Consider the following 17,027-nt stretch of genomic DNA (forward strand, 5'->3'; position numbering starts at 1 on the left):
TGCAGGGGGTTGGACTAGATGACCCTTGGTGTCCCTTCCAACTCTAAGATTCTATGATTCTAATCCTCCTGAAATCGGCATTTTAGTGCAAATTTCTCATAATAAACACATTTTTGTATGCGATTTTGACTCATGTACACATTATTGCAAGCAATGTCCCCTAACAGAATGCTATTTTCAACAATATTTCAATTTTAAAGCATATTTCCCCAAATATATGCATTTTGAAAAACATTGGTTGGTTGGGAAACTGCATAACAAAATTCAGATAAGTACCAATTTCAAAGTATGGCTGTGTTTCAGGTTTCATATTGTTTGGGAAAGTGCCAATTTGATAGATTCACCTTTAAATGTGAACTGATGAACTGAATAAAATGTCTCCCCATCCTTACCTTGGAGTAAGCGTCATTGAACTCAGTGGATTTTCCTTCTGGATGAATCATGTATAGAATTGTGCTGAATTAACTCTTCCCCCAATGCCTTCTCACAGTCCTTCTACATATGTATTTAATCTGGGTATATTTCATTACCTCCAGCCCAGCCTGAATTTTATTACCCAGTTATTGCTGGTAATTCACGGGATTGAATGTCTCCCATACCACGTTTTAAAAGGATTCCCTTTTAATAGCAGGAAGCATCTTTTGTTTCATCTTCTCTAATGTTTCTAATCTGATGCCATATTCAGCTCCTCTCAGAGGAGATGCATTTGTTGGATTTCAGAAACAGTCCAGGCCACCACATCATGTAGAAAGGGCGTTTCAAGATCGTGTGGGGAGGATTTTGTGGAAGTTTTTAAAAAGCATGCAGAGCAATGATGCTGGCGATAATGCCATGTTACGTTGGCTTACACCACTATCGGTTACTGCAAAGGAGGGAGACGGAGCTTACGTATCTGTTTTACAAAGGCAAAAAAGGTGTAGTTAAATCTCCAGATTCACTCAACATCCATGTTAAAATGACCGAGGCTGCCTGTCTCTCCTGTCAGATTATTAATTCACAAACCATCCAAGTGCCCCTATTTTCCTGGGACAGTCCTGGATTTATAGAAGCCACCCTGGTTCTTGATTTGACCCCAGAATGTCCCGCTTTTCCTTAGGGCTCCCTCCGATCTTCATCTGAGAAATTTTTGAGAGTATGGTACGATATCCCTGTTTTCATTGGAGAAATGTGGGATGGTGTGGTTATGCGGCCCCGAAGCCAAGGAGATAAGTAACTATACAACTTTTAGAAGACATCTGAAGACAGCCCTGTATAGGGACTTTTAAAAAATTAAGTTTAATGTTTTATTATGTTTTTATATATGTTGCCAATCCAGTCAGATGGGTGGGATATGAATATTACTGTTGTTGTTGTTGTTGTTGTTGTTGTTGTTGTTGTTGTTGTATAGGATGTCCCTCCTTTCATCGGAGAAATGTTGGAGGGTATGGCATTGTGGCTGTTTCAATGCCTTTAAGATCAGCTTGATCTGCAGAAACCAGAAGAAGACAGTAAGAGTTGTTTGACAGTGGAATTTGCTGCCAAGGAGTGTGGTGGAGTCCCCTTTGTTGGAGGTCTTTAAGCAGAGGCTCGACAGCCATCTGTCAGGAATGCTTTGATGGTGTTTCCTGCTTGGCAGGGGGTTGGACTGGATGGCCCTTGTGGTCTCTTCCAACTCTATGATTCTAAGAAACTTTCAAGTCAGAATGACGACAGAGGAGCGCCTGGCAACGCCAACAGATAAAACTCCTGCGAAAGAGTACAGCAGGCATAGGCAAACTCGGCCCTCCAGATGTTTTGGGACTACAATTCCCATCATCCCTGACCACTGGTTAGCTAGGGATGATGGGAGTTGTAGTCCCAAAACATCTGGGGTGCCGAGTTTGCCTATGCCTGGAATACAGCAACCAAAGTCATTTGAAAGGTTGCCCGTTCTAGCTAGCTGCTTCCCAGGATGCACTGAGAAACCAGTCCTTGGTAAGACAAGGAGACGCTGAGATGGATCTTAGCCTGATCTTGCTATCCAATCATCAAAGGCCCCTGTGAAGCCTCTGCTCTTGTTCCAGAGGACGATTGTGGGCGATGCCACCCCACTCGCTTCCCCCTCTTTCCTCCCCAGTAACCGACACGCCCTGTTTACAAGGAAGCCTGCGCCGCTCCCTAACGAGGAGCATTTTTCTTTCTGCCGGGTTGTTAATTAGCTCAATGATCCTTGCAGATGTCTTGCTTGGGTTTATCAATCTCCTCTGGTGTCCCCGTCCTGGCTCAGGGACTAGTTGGTAGGTGAAAGGCACCCAGGAGTCTGGTAGGAATGGATGTTTTACCACATCAGACTCAAACTTTGGGGTCCCATAATGCAAAGCTGCATGTTAGCTGGTTCCTAAAAGATGGTCAGAGGGTGGTGGCTGTCAAGAGAGATTTTTTAATGTTTTAATGTATTTTAAATCTTTTGTTGGAAGCCGCCCAGAGTGGCTGGGGAAACCCAGCCAGATGGGCAGGGTATAAATTATTATTATTATTATTATTATTATTATTATTATTATTATTCTCTGTCTTTATAGGAATACAGTCTTCTTCATTTTTACAGACCTTCTGTCCCCAACAGTTTCCCATTCAACTTGCAACAGTTAAAGCCTGACACCAAAATTAAACATCTTCCTCAGGGCTTCACCTCTAGGTTGGAGTAAGCCCCCTAGGCAAAGCCCCCTCCTGTGAGGCCTGGCAGGCAGCAGTACTCTGAACAGCACAGAGCTTCTGGGGCTAGTCGCCATTTAAATTTCCCACAATGCCCCTGAAGTGTCACTTTGGGGGATGCTAGGACATAAAAATGGCAGCTAGCCCCAGAGGTTTGGTGCTGATCAGAGCACCACAAGGTTCCGTGCAGAGCTAAAGGCATTGGCGAAGCAAGCCGATCGGGTGCCTGGAGCGGCGCACATGTCCTGTGTCCAGGGGCGTGGCCAGCCGCCCATGGGGCGTGGCCAGCCAGGGCAGGATGCCTCCGAGGAATCTCCCTGCCTCCTCCCACTCAGCCACCCTACAGCTAGGGGGGGAGGCAGTGGGCAGACCGTTTGGGGCAGCACGGAGCCTGCGGGCCCCCCAGCCACCGTGTCACTCCCAGGAGAGATGCGTGGCTCGGATGCGCTGCAGGCCCCGCGGTGAGTGCCGCCCGGCATTTTGTCACCCCTCTCAGTGGTGACACCAAGGGCAGACCACCCCCACCGCACCCCTCCCTCTGCCCCTGGCTGAAGGGAGGTAGTGTGGTGACCTTTTCGTATCTCATAATAACCAGAGATCTGAGGGTGGTTCACGGTAGGTACTTGGGCACCCTAATGAGCTCATTGCTAAGCTCATAACTCAAAAGACACTTGACATATAACATACCTAAATGGCAGTTCTGCTCATTTTCCATTGGTTGCATCCCTCCAGATCATGCCTAAGAATATATATGTATATGTATACACACACACACACACACACACACACACACACACACTCTTCTTATTTTTAGGTATTGAACAAGACTGTTTGTACATTCAGAACATAGTTTGAAAAATGTGTAGGACAGTGTGACCCCAAGCATACTTACTCAGGAGCTCGATACTACAATGTTCAATGGAGCTTACATATTTCCAGATAAACATGGGTGGGATCCCAGCGCAAATTGTGTTAACAGAGAAGCTGATCTGTTGCACAGAACTCTACTTTACTGTAGCAGTTCAGATCCTGCACAGCTTATCTTGCTTATTATATATCCCTAATAGTATGGCTTAGGAAAGCATGTTGGAAAGGTTAATGATTTGGGACATTTTTGGATTAAAGTGACCATAAAAAAGAAAGAAAGAAATTAAGATCCAAAAGGGAGTGAGAAGGGAGAGCTGCCCTCTGGATGGCAGCCGGCAATTATAAGAGGCATTATAAGAGTTGGCAGATCCAACAGAGAGTCAATGAGAGAGCGAAAGAGATAGAGAGAGAGAGAGAGAGGAGATGTGGGGAAGGAGGGATGAGGATATACGCACAGACTGAAATCATCTGGTGTGCCAGCGTTTTGCAAATTAATTAGCACCGTGGCTGAATGATCTTCAAAAGTTTCCTAAAGAACAAAAGTGCAACAATAAAGCGGTGCGTTTGCTTGCCGCGAAATTGCTGGCAGAATTGCTGAGTGCACAAAACGTGGGACAGCGGCAGGCTCCACTTTTCGAGCTGACAATTTCCATCATCGTCGGATGTTGGCGGGATTGTTATGCATTTAAATGTTATTTAATTGGGTTGACGAGTAGCTGCGGGCCAGCGCACCAGCCGGAACGCTGGGAGCCGCATACGGGTAATCAAAATTCTGAAAGAGCTGGCGGCGGGCAGGCAGCCCTCGCTTCTCGCTGCTCCTAGCGAGGGGATTTATTGAGACATACAAGGCCTTATGAGTTTAATTTCCCCCTCCTCCCCACCCCCTGCCTTTATGATGAAAGCACTTACTCAGAGACCCTCAATATGTTTGTGTAAACAACACAGATGCAATGCTTATCCATCGAACACGAAGGAAGAATAGGTTCACATTTATATGGCGCTTGAGAGCAGCCTTGCCAATACACAGAAGATACCAGCCCATCTGCCCATTCTCTTCCAGTTTCACAAACATCGGCTGCTTGCTCACCTGGAGACACATGTTACTCGCCATAGGGGAGTGGGTGTTTGCAAGCCTGCTGTGGGATGTTCAAAGTGCTGTGCAGGCCCTCTCCGATAGTCACTGCCAGGCACATCACTATTGCTACATTCATGTCACAGATGGAGGGGCTGAGGCCGAGTGAGTGCCACTTTGCGAGTTCCTTGCCAGCAGGGAGATTTGAGCTGGGGGCATCCAGGTTCATAAGGCAATCCTCCACGAAATGGAATACAGGACGCTCCTGGTCCATTTGGCTCAGTACACACCGACTGGAAGCAGGTCCCACTGAAATTGGTAGATCCTAGCCATGTTTTCTCTCCCACTCACTTGCCAGCCAAGAATGAGCATTTATAGGCACATGCTGCATTACACACCACACATGTAAAGCACATTTCCCTCAAAGATTCCTGGAAGATTCCTGGTTTAAGTGTGCCGGGAGTCGTAGTTCTGCGAGGGGTAAACTGCATTTTCGAGAATTCTGTAAGCGAAGAATTGAGCGCAGTGTGTACTCAACCACACACATTCTATGAATGTGCTGATCTCAGTCCTCCTTTATGAGCGACTGACACAACTTGATTGTTGGGATAAGAACCTAAAGCCGTCACCTGGTGAAAAAACTTTACAGAGAAGATGCCTTTTCAGCCATTAACCCTGATGCAGATGTCCTGTGCTTTGGGGAGAATTCCTATGAATGATGTCAGGCTTTTGTGTAATTAAAAAATAAATAAATCTACAGTTGATAGGACTTTCAAAGGTCGTGGCACCCTAACAGTACAAAGCGCTTGTGATTTTGGTCAACTTCAGCATGGGATAACTGAGGAAAACGGATTCTCATCATTGCCAATGAGGCTGTGCCAGCAACTCTGATGGGTGCTAATGGGAACTTCCTGCCTCCCAACATTGCACCCTCTCCATGCATCGAGAGCTATGTGGACCCTTCTTGAGCATCCCAGCTGTGCAATAATTAATCACTGTCGGGCTCCTATAGCTCGGAGCAAAATTACTCCTGCATGAAAGCAATTTCCCTGGACAGAACATAGCTTGCGGTGAGCAGGCCTCGCCATTCTATTTCGCAGGAAGCTCTAATTATCTTCCAAAGATGGGAGGCAACGCTTAAGAACAATCATTTATCTAGTTAGTACATTTTGCAGGTGAGGTTGTCAGTCTGCTTAAACATCCACCCCTCGGGGAAGAGAAGCAGAGTGGGGGGAAGCTCCCCTCTCCCCCATCAATGACTGGGAAGTTCAGGCAAAGTACAAAGTGGCTCGAGGAGGAGGTGAGAGGAGCATGCTGTTGGAGCCAGGCCACGTTGTAGGAAACAGCATCGGCTTCCAAGTCTGAAGCCTTGAATGCAGCAAGAGAGAATATGTACCACTTCACTGACCAGGAAAGGACAGAAGGACAGCTTCACAGAATTTACAATCCAGCTGGCCAAACCAGAGGCTTCATACTGCCGGCCAATGACCAAAGTCAATGTTCCATACCGCTTTTATGACAGGCTGACGTTGCCCCCAAACATAGGTCAGGAGATTCCTGGTTGAAGCCTCAAAACCAGGGTACCTCAGATCTGGCCAACTCTCCTGTTTTGAGCAGACGCTTGCAGTTTTAGGGCCGATTACTCTGAAACCTGATCTCTTGGCTGCCTCTCTTCCTAATCAATTTCATCTCCACCGACTGTCTCCTAAGCAATGGGCTGCATCTAATTCTGTGCTTGTGCAAGGGAAATTTCTCGCCGCTTCCTACCCACCAGGGCCGGCCCTATCATTAGTCAAAGTGAGGCGGTGGCTGGTGGAATGGCAATGGAAGCGGCAGCTGTAGCCCCTGCCCACTTCCCTCTGTTGGAGGACATATCTCTGTGTGCCAGGTGACCTGAACTCTCCCCTCCCTGCAAACTGCTTATCTCAAATGCAATGGAGGATGGTGCCCTCCTACCAGTGTCAAAACACGGTCCAACTTCCAGTGTGGTCTACAACTCGCATCCCCCATGCCCTTACCTTCCAAGTCCCGGACTGCAGAATCCGGGACCGGCAGCCGTGTGACACCGGAAGTTGCGTCGATGTAACTTCCGGTGTCGCTTTGCCCTTCTATGGGCACCCAAAATGGCCGCCGCCGGCTTCGAAAGTCGCTTGTACGCATGTCAGGAAGTGCGTCAACGCAACTTCCGGTGTCGCTCCGCCCATATATGGGCACCAAAAATGGCCGCCGCCGACACCGGAAGTCGCGTCTATGCACTTCCGGACATGCGTAGATGCGACTTTTGAAGCCGGCGGCGGCCATTTTGGGTGCCCATAGAAGGGCAAATCGGAAAGAAAAAAATGGCCGCCGGCAGGAGAAAATAACGGAGCAAAACGGGAGACGAAGTGATACGGGGGACCACCGGGAAAAGGTAAGTAAAATCGGGGTTTTCCCGGAGAAAACGGGGTACTTGGCAGCTATGCCCATGCCTATGGACCATGCTTGCTGGAGCTGATGGAAGCTTGAATTCAACCGCACCAGTTCTCCATGAAAGGAAATGATTGTGTGAAGAGGATCAGGTGAGGTTGTATCCCATATTGCAGGTGCAGGTTTTGCATAGGAGAGACTGTCAGGCCTATGCAATGTGGAATATACTGTGTCAGTGAAGAGCGGCTTGTGGGATTGCTGAACAACCAGGTGTATCCTCCAACATTTCTCCAATGAAAAGAGGGACATCCTATTCCATACAATAATAATTTTATTATTGATACCCTGCCCAGCCACTCTGAGTGGCAAAAACACCCTCCCCCCATCTACCTCTCTTCCCCTTTTCTTCCTAATGTCTCAACAAATGAAACTGATTTGTAAAAATGTTATGAGAGACATGCCGCATATCTTTGTAAACCAAGAAAACCTTTAATTAATAAATAAATAAAAATATAATCAAACATGCAAAAACTTCCCTATACAGGGCTACCTTCAGATATCTTCTAATGGCTACCGGTATATAGTTACTTATCTTATTGACATACCCCAAACCCCGCAATAGTTCTCTGATGAAAATAGGGACGTCCTAAGGAAAAGTAGGGCATTCAAATCAGAAACCAGGACAGCTTCTGTAAATCCGGGGCGGTCCCTGGAAAATAGAAACACTTGGAGGGTCTGGGACAATGAGAGGAGGATCATGTGACTGAACGATTCTCCATACAAATTATATATATAGAAGAGCACTCAGCCATCATGCTCACCTGCAGGTTGAAGTGGTATAGCCCAAACACAGACATACCACCTGAAACTAGGCCTACATTTTACCTGTTCACCTCTGCATTTACCTATAGGCCATTGGAAGCTCATCTCACAATGTTGGCTCCAACTGGGAACTGCAGGCTGTGTCTACTGCAACATGGAGCTCAATGACAATTACTTCAGGGTCAAACAAATTATTCTAGGGGATCAGTGCTACACAAAGGTGTTTATGCGCCTAACCAGTTTACCTTTAGTAACGTCTCTGCATCAATGGTGCAGAAGAGTTTTCCACCAGGAAGAACCTATGGGAACCACTGCCTGCTAATGATGCTCTGCAAGCTGTTTTTCAAGGAATGGGTATGTAAATTTCACTGTGCAGCTGAGTAGAAAATCTCAGTGCCAGCATCTCCTCCTGCAATTAAAAGAATAAATAAACCACAAGCCACCTGTAAAAGTCTGGAGATGTGTCCTATCTCACTGGAATATCCAATGAGGGAACAGGCAAGGGGTTAGGAAGGCTCTCCTATAGGAACATTCCACTTAAGGTCAATGAATTCACACAAGTAGGTCCATCACTTGATGCCTCGTCACTTCCCCACCACCACCAAAATTTGAAAATACAATTTTCTTAAACAAAAACTGTAATATTTTCATCGTTATTATAAAGCAGCATCAACAACTACCGGTAATCACAACAGAGAAAGGCTTTCCCATGCATTGACATCCACATCGCAGAGCTTTAAGTGGGACCACTTTTAATGAATAAGTAAGGCCTTTGGTTTAAGGAGCTGTCCCAGAAGAGAGAGCCCTGTTATGCTGGTGCCGAATAGTACAGTGGTACCTCGCAAGACGAATGCCTCGCGCAACGAAAAACTCGCAAGACAAACGCGTTTTGCGATTTTTTGGTGACTCGCAAGACGAAGTTTTCTATGGCTGTGTTTTGCAAGTCGAATTTTGTTTGCCTTTTTTTTTGCCGTGGCAAACCGCGCTCAGCAAGATGAAATTATCGCAAGACGAAGCGGCTCGCGGAACGAATTAATTTCGTCTTGCAAGGCATCACTGTATATGGTTTTTACTGGCTTATGTCTCAAACAATTGGTAATATTACCACCTACTCAACCCCATGATTGTTTCAACACACCCAGATAGGTGGGGTATAAATAAATGATGATGATGATGATGATGATGAATGTAAAGGTAAAGGTGCCCCTGACCATCAGGTCCAGTCGTGTCCGACTCTGGGGTTGCGGCGCTCATCTCGCTCTATAGGCCAAGGGAGCCGGCGTTTGTCCGCAGACAGCTCCGGGTCATGTGGCCAGCATGACAAAGCTGCTTCTGGCGAACCAGAGCAGCGCACGGAAACACCGTTTACCTTCCCGCCGGAGTGGTACCTATTTATCTACTTGCACTTTGATGTGCTTTCGAACTGCTAGGTGGGCAGGAGCTTGGACCGAGCGACGGGAGCTCACCCCGTTTCAGGGATTCGAACCGCCGACCTTCTGATCAGCAAGCCCTAGGCTCTGTGGTTTAACCCACAGCGCCACCTGGGTCCCTTCGATGATGAATGTGAACCTCCCTAAAGTCAATTCAGAGTCGGGGCAATGCCTCTTGCCTTCACTCTGAATGTGCAGGACACTTTTAGACCTGTCTGCAGAATGATGAAAAGTGAAAAGGGATAAAAGGCAATCGTTGACACCAACTTCCCTTGTTTCTGCTGAGCTGCTGTTGTTACAGAAGGATAGCTGTGTCACAGCAGGAACAACTAAGAGTCCCATGGCACCTTAAAGACCAGCAATAACTAACCATAAAGGTGTCAGTCTTTAATGTGCCACAGGACTCCTTGTTGTTAGGATTATTAATTCAGTGTAGCTCTGAGTGGCTTACAACAGCCCTAATAAAAAAAAATCAACAGTGAAAATATAAAAGTTAAATAAAAACATACAGTACGAATCAATAAAACTCTAAACCAGTAAAGTCAACAAAACCATCTGTAACGATTACCGTTTACAACTACACACCCTCTGAAAGCCTGAATAAAAAAAGAATGTTTTACAGCGCTTCTGAATATTGGGCTCAAATGGCCTTCTTTCAGCAGGGAAGCATATAGTGTTGCTTGAGAGTAGCCAGCCACATGTTCAAAAGCACACATCTTCCACCAGTGAGTTGTTCCACAGCTACTATTTCCTTCCTTCCTTCCTTTTGTAAAAGATGGAGAAAGGGAGTAAGGGAATGAAAAAGTAGCATGAAAGCCTAAGAAGGAGAGAGAAGGAAAAGGAGATGGATGGATGGATGGATGGATGGATGGATGGATGGATGGATGGATGGATGGACGGATGTGGCAGAAACTGAGTCCTATACACTGAAATGCATAGCGGTCTGTGTGTCTGAAAAAGTCGGTATCCGTTGCTCGAAAACATCTTCCATCTACTGAGAGTCACATTGGAAAGAACCTGGCTTTGCCCTTCTTTCCACCTGTCTTTTGCAAAGTTTAAGCCTCCAAATGGAGCAGCCGGCTTGTTGCATCCGAGACTGGGTGATATTATAAGAGACTAGGTCAGAAAATTGAATGCTTTCATCCCCTTGACACTTAGAACTCGGTTTTGCCTGGTCCAAAAAGTGATTCTCACCAGATGCTGGGGGAGGCAGACAATCCGATACAGCTTATCTTTGATGCAGGCTCCTGCGAGAGGTAGCGGGTCCTTTTGATTTTGCCGCCCACCCCCCAGCCCTGTGGCTTCCCCTCCAGCCCTCCAGCCCCATCTGTTAGCTGCAGAGCGAAATCTCAAATTTCAGGTTAATGTCACGGGAGATCAAAAGCTGTGTGGGGCAGGTGGGGTGGAGAGGGGAGCAGGGATGAGGTAGGGATGAGGTAATGGCCTGAAATTCTAGGGAGAGAAGCCCCTCGGGACTCAGCACAGCAGCAGGATGAAGCCAGCCTGTGCCACTGGGGCGGGGGAGCAGCCTTGTATAGGGTCCATTTCCTTGAAAAAAGAGAGAGCATGAAGCAGTTGTGTTTTTCCTGTTATTTATTACAAGGCAAGATCTAAATATACAAACCACACATGGGTGGGCACCCAGAACAGCCCACTTCTTTAAAACAGCACCAGTTCTCCCACAAGTATGTCCTTGAGAAACCCTACCACCCCCACCACCAAGGCTTCTTAGCATCACAGAACTAGAGAGTTGGAAGGGACCCTGAGGGTCATCTAGTCCAACCCCCTGCAATGCAGGAAACCTGCCCACAGCCGTCCCTGGGTGGGCTTGAACCACCAACCTCCCGTCAGCTGCCAAACCTGGGCTCTTGTGTCCATTCCTGGCTACATTACAATTGTTTCTCTCTCCGGCCACCATTCAGACAAGTGGGGTGCCCATAGCAGCTCAGTTGGTTAGAGTGCAGTGCTGAAAATGCCAGTGTTGCAGGTTCAATCCCTGCATGGGACAGCTGCATAAATCTGCGCCGCAAGGGGTTGGACTAGATCAGGGGTCAGGAAACTATTTCAGCAGGGGGCCAGTCCACTGTCCCTCAGACCTTGTGGGGGGGCGGACTATATTTTTTGGGGGGGTGAACGAATTCCTATGCCCCACAAATAACCCAGAGACGCATTTTATATAAAAGCACACATTCTACTCACGTAAAAAACACCAGGCAAGCCCCACAAATAACCCAGAGATGCATTTTAAATAAAAGCACACATTCTACTCATGTAAAAACGGGCTGATTCCCGGACTGTCCGTGATTGGGCCGGCTCCGGCTCCTGGGCCTTAGTTTGCCCTTCCATGGACTAGATAATGGATGTTTATTGTGGAATTTGTGTACTTTATGCACCCAGGTTTTTCACACCGTCTGCATGATGACACAGTTGTCCAAAATGCCAGCTCATTTTTTTTTTTTATGTATATACTTAATTTGGGTTTTCTCTTACGATGGAAATCCTCTTATGCAGAAGTAACCACTGCTGGTAGTGAATGCTTGTTAGCTCTTTCCTTCTGGGAAGGGAAGGTGGTTTGCCCTGTGTGTCAAAGTTTGCTCCTCAAACGTTGGTGATGTTTCAGTTTCAACAACTGCAATCAGAGAAGTTGCTCGCTCAATATCTCTTGTAAGGGTTACCATGGAGACTGTAATCAAAGTACATGCATCAGGGCAATTCTTTTAAAAAAAACCATACAGAATTTCTGCACAAGATCTCTTTATCAGAATATAGGTGAACGGAATGCAAAACCTCTGCACATATTTTGAAAACTGAATGGAAATGGATACCCCTCCCTCTAAAAACAACAACAGCAACAACCCACAAGGCTTCTTCATTGTGAAACATGGTAAAAAGAGACTGGTAATGTTCACTATTCTGCTCTTGCACGCTTCGTGTGTGTGTGTGTGTGTGTGTGCGTGTGTGTGTGTGTGTGGTTGTTGTTGTTTTTAAGAGTGTGGGCACACAAATACAGAAAAACCTACACGAATGCCCAAAATGGGAAAAGATTGGGGGTGGGGGGAGAGAAGTAGCGGCTGAGGGGACCAGAAAACACAGCATAGGAATATTCCACCGAGGACCGCCCACTGTTGAGGACTGGGAATAGAGGAATATCTCTGGAAAAAAAACCCTGTAGCTATCAAGACAGGACATTTAAAAGCACATTCTTCAGATATACAACACATGACTTAAGAAAGGGTGGGTGGTTGCAATCCTGACAGAGGCCCTACCAGATACGTTTAGCTCCGGATTATGAATCATGGAACCTAAAAATAATTGTTAAGTGCATTGTGATCCATTTACTGTGCAAGCCACTTTGAAAAACCTCAATGAGAACAGGTGAGAGAGACTGTTCTTCTTTATAAATGTATAGGCCACTTATTGGCAGAATCAGCTTGCAAGCAGCTTACAAAGTATAAAAAAACCTGCTATACGGAAATTGAAACAGAAAACACCCATAATTAAAGTGCACAATAAAACAGTCCCATTAAAACATTAAAATATCAACACCCATCATTAAAATATGCTAAAATAACCACATTATGACAACACAGCAATCGAAACCAAACAGGAGACTTGGGTCAAGATTGAGGGAATGCCTGTGTTAACAGGTTGGTCTTCACGAAACCAACCAAGTTGGCAGAATGCCAAAGCAGATAGCCAATACTCATATACCTATGAGGTTCATCTGAGATGCTGCACCTTCTCCTGGCACAAAAGAATAACTCATAAAAATACACATGTACACAAACCAACCCCACCAGGGAGTGAATTAACTAGATAGAACTAAATGTCTTTTCGCCGGATTTTTGTCATACCTCGTAACAAATAGAATGAAGGACCAATGAGATCCAGGGTCCAATCTAGAACGTTATCAAGGTAACGTTTTAGGGGAAAGGGGGATTTATTTGGACTGGAATCATCTGAATTGAAAATGAAGGTTAAGTCAAAAACTATGTTCTTCTACCAGCAACAAGAGGAATGCAGCATCAGCACAGATAGGATAAGACCATTCTCACAGCAGCTGTAAATTAAAGTGTCAAGCTTTTGCACACAAGTTTCTCGCTAGGCTTTACTTTCTTCTCTGTTAATAGACCAGGAAACCACTCCATTACAACCTATGAGTGTTCCAGAAAAAACTTCCTACAGCTCATTAGGGTTTTTTCCAGCGTTATCAAGGTGGTGGTAATGGTCAGCTACTCTATTCCGAACTTAAAAATGGAAAGCGTAATGCTGGTGGTCAACAAAAGAGGTTTAAAAAACTATCTCAAGGCAAAACTAAAAAATTTTAGTATAAACACCAACAATTGGGAAACACTGGCCTGCGAGCGCTCCAGTTGGAGAACAGCCTTTACCAAAGGTGTCATGGACTTTGAAGACACTCGAACTCAGAACGCAAAGGGAGAAACGTGCTAAGAGGAAGACACGCTTGGCAAATCCACACCGTGATCAACTCCCGCCCGGAAACCAATGTCCCCACTGTGGAAGGACGTGCGGATCCAGAATTGGCCTCCACAGTCACTTACGGACTCATTGTTAAAACCGTGTTTATGGAAGACAATCTTACTCGGCTACGAGTGATCGCCAAAGAAGAAGAAGGTGATTGTTCCTCCAAAACCACGAGGACTATAAACTCGTTGCTATATAAAAGTCCTGTTTCCAAGGAAAGAGTTTCAGACACCAAGTTAAAAGCTGTATTCCGTGCTCCGCTGTGATCAATTGCAGCAAGGTGGATTTCGCTAGGCTCCCTGGAGGGTCTTTTTTTTGTGCTAAACTCAACCTCCCCTACAAGCACAAAGGCACTTTGTGATTTGGTCTCCCCAGGCCTCCAGAAGTGGAGCAAGCCGATAAGCGGCTGCGGCGACAGCTGCTTTTTGGAGCTGTGGATTGAGTTACAAGGGGGCGCAGATTGCTTTTGTCCACTCGGCTCTGGGCCATCCATCACCAGCTCCGACAGCGCTTAGAACTGCAGGAACGCACCGGCCACAGCGGCTCTCAGCACTGGGCTATCGGCGACATTACATCTCAAGATACAGGATTACAGCAGAGAGGCGCTTATACCCCCTAAATTGAAAGAAGGTGCAGGAGATCTGATGCACATCTTGTGTCAAAGACTTCAAAGGAACAGGGCAGCCGGGGAGGAGGGATGCCCCCAACACCTCCTACACTCCCCAACGCACGGCGGAAGCAGGTTACAAATCTTCCAAGCTGCAAATCTTTTAATGCCTTTTACATTAACATGGAATTCCTCCATCTTCCTTTAAAGAGGAAACTGATGCATCGTATTTAATGGATTTGGAAGGGATTTTGCATCTAGGGCAAGCCACCTGCTGAATAAATGGGAGAGCTGCTCTGGAAGCTGTCGGCTGAGTGCCCTTTAGCCTTCCTGCTATGGTGGGAGCTTTCGTTTGCAGAAATTCAGGTACACAGGCATGGATGCCTCTGAGCATGTACAGAATTTATCGCCAACCCCAACAAAAAGTACTGTTCCCCCCCCCCCATGAAGGGAACGTGTTCTCACCTGCTTTTGAATTACTGGTGTCAATGAGCATATGGATAGGCCTGATCTGGTAGGCATTATGTACTTTGACTTTCAAAAAGTGTGTTCTGCCCAGACACTGAGGTCCAGCGCCGAGGGCATTCTGGCGGTTCCCTCGCTACAAGAAGCCAAGTTACAGGGAACCGGGCAGAGGGCCTTCTCGGTAGTGGCACCCACCCTGTGGAATGCCCTCCCACCAGTGGTCAAAAAGAACAACAATTACCAGACCTTTAGAAGGCATCTCAAGGCTTTTTAGGGAAGCTTTTAATGTTTGATTTCTGTATTTTCATGTTTTGTTGGAAGCCGCCCAGAGTGGCTGGGGGAACCCGGCCAGATGGGCGGGGTATAAATAATAAATTATTATTATTATAATAAAGTCCCTCCCCTAGGACTAAACCTAGCTGTCATGGAATAACAAAAGAGGTTCTCATTTGGATATGTAACAGGGTAAAGAACAGGAAGCAGAGAGTAGGAATAAATGAACAGTTCTCACAATGGAGAAAGTGGTGCCTTCCAAGGACTGATATTGGAACCAATGTTTTGAAACTTGCTCATAAATGCCCTGGAGTTAGGCGTGACCAGGTTTGCTGATGACGCCAGAGGGTTCCAGAATGAAAGAGCAAAAAGGGATTGCAAGGGGGTCCAAAACACTTTCTTCATGCTGCGAATGAGCATTAAAATGGCAGGTGTGATTCAGTGATGCACACTGGGGTTAAAACGTTGCAACTTCACTTCCTGAAGTTATTAATACTGATTTACAACTGATAGCTGCAGTGTGAACTACAGCAAAACAGGGTATTGCACAAAAATTGAAAAATAAAGATCATCTACCATAACTGATTGGTTAAGCAAAACTTGGCAAACTATCTTAAACTTACATACAAAAGAAATGCAATACTTAATAATCAAGAAAATGTTTTTTTACTGAGAGGTGCGGTGTACCTTTTTTTTACATTTTGGGAGTTAACAAAGTAGTGATATTTTTCTTTTTAATTTATTCAAGGTATTATAGAGTTTTGTTGTCTCTCCTCTTCATATGTCATTTCTTTGTTGTTGTTTTTTGCATGAGATAATGGGTTTTGCTGCATATTGTTATACAGTCGTACCTCGGGTTACGACCACCTCGGTTTGCGAACAGTTTGGGTTACGAACTGCGCAAACCTGGAAGTGTTTTCGCCGCACGTGCGCAGAAGCGGCGCGCGATCGGGATCTGCGCATGCGCAAAATGGCGGCACCCATCGCGTTCGGGTTCCGAACTATTCGGGTTCCGAACTGCGATCCGGAACGGATCGCGTTCGTAACCCGAGGTATTACTGTAACATAATATTATTAAATTTTAAATAAAGGAAAAAGGAATTTTTTAATATATATATTTTTTGCAACTTCACATATACCTCTTATGAGGTCTGACCAGGAGAGATATATTTGGTCATGGTGAAAAGCTTGATGAAAATGCCAACGCAGTGAATGGCAGCTATGAAAAAGGCAAATTCAACATTAGGTATCCTTAGGAAAGAGACTGAAAATGTAATTGCCAGAATCATAGTACTGTTTTTGCAAATCTATGGTGCAATCACACTTGGAATACTATGAACAGTTCTGGTCGCCTCAGCTCAAAAAGGATATTGCAGGTTCAGAAACGGTGAACTAAAATGATCAAAGAGGTGGAACAACTCCCTTATCAGAAAAGGGCTCTTTAGTTCAGAAAAAAGGAGAGGTGGGGGTGGGGGGACATGAAATATATGCACAAGACATAAATGATGTGCAAGAAGTTGATAGAGAAAACATTTCCTGCTTCTCTCATTAGGCTGGAACTCATGGACATTCAGTGAAGCTTAATGATGGAAGATTCAAGACAGACAAAAGACAGTACATTTTCACACATTACACTGCTAAACTCTGGAATTTACCTCCAAAATTCAAGTTACATTTGATAAATTTTGCCTACTGCCAACCCTCTGGCATATTCTTAAGTTTGCTAAAGGACGAGCATACCTTTCCTAGAGAGTGTGGTAACTTACAATTTTATCAACAAAAACATAAACGCTCAGTGTTCAAAGGCAACGCCAACTTTGATATTTTCTCTTTCCATCGGAGAAGGTTATGGAGTGCAGAATATTCTCTTATCACACACCAGAAGCAATGTGGATTCAAAAGACGTGAACAATCAGTATTAAGCAGTATT

The sequence above is a fragment of the Zootoca vivipara genome, chromosome 2 (assembly GCF_963506605.1).
Source record: "Zootoca vivipara chromosome 2, rZooViv1.1, whole genome shotgun sequence".
NCBI classification, from domain to species: Eukaryota; Metazoa; Chordata; class Lepidosauria; order Squamata; family Lacertidae; genus Zootoca; species Zootoca vivipara.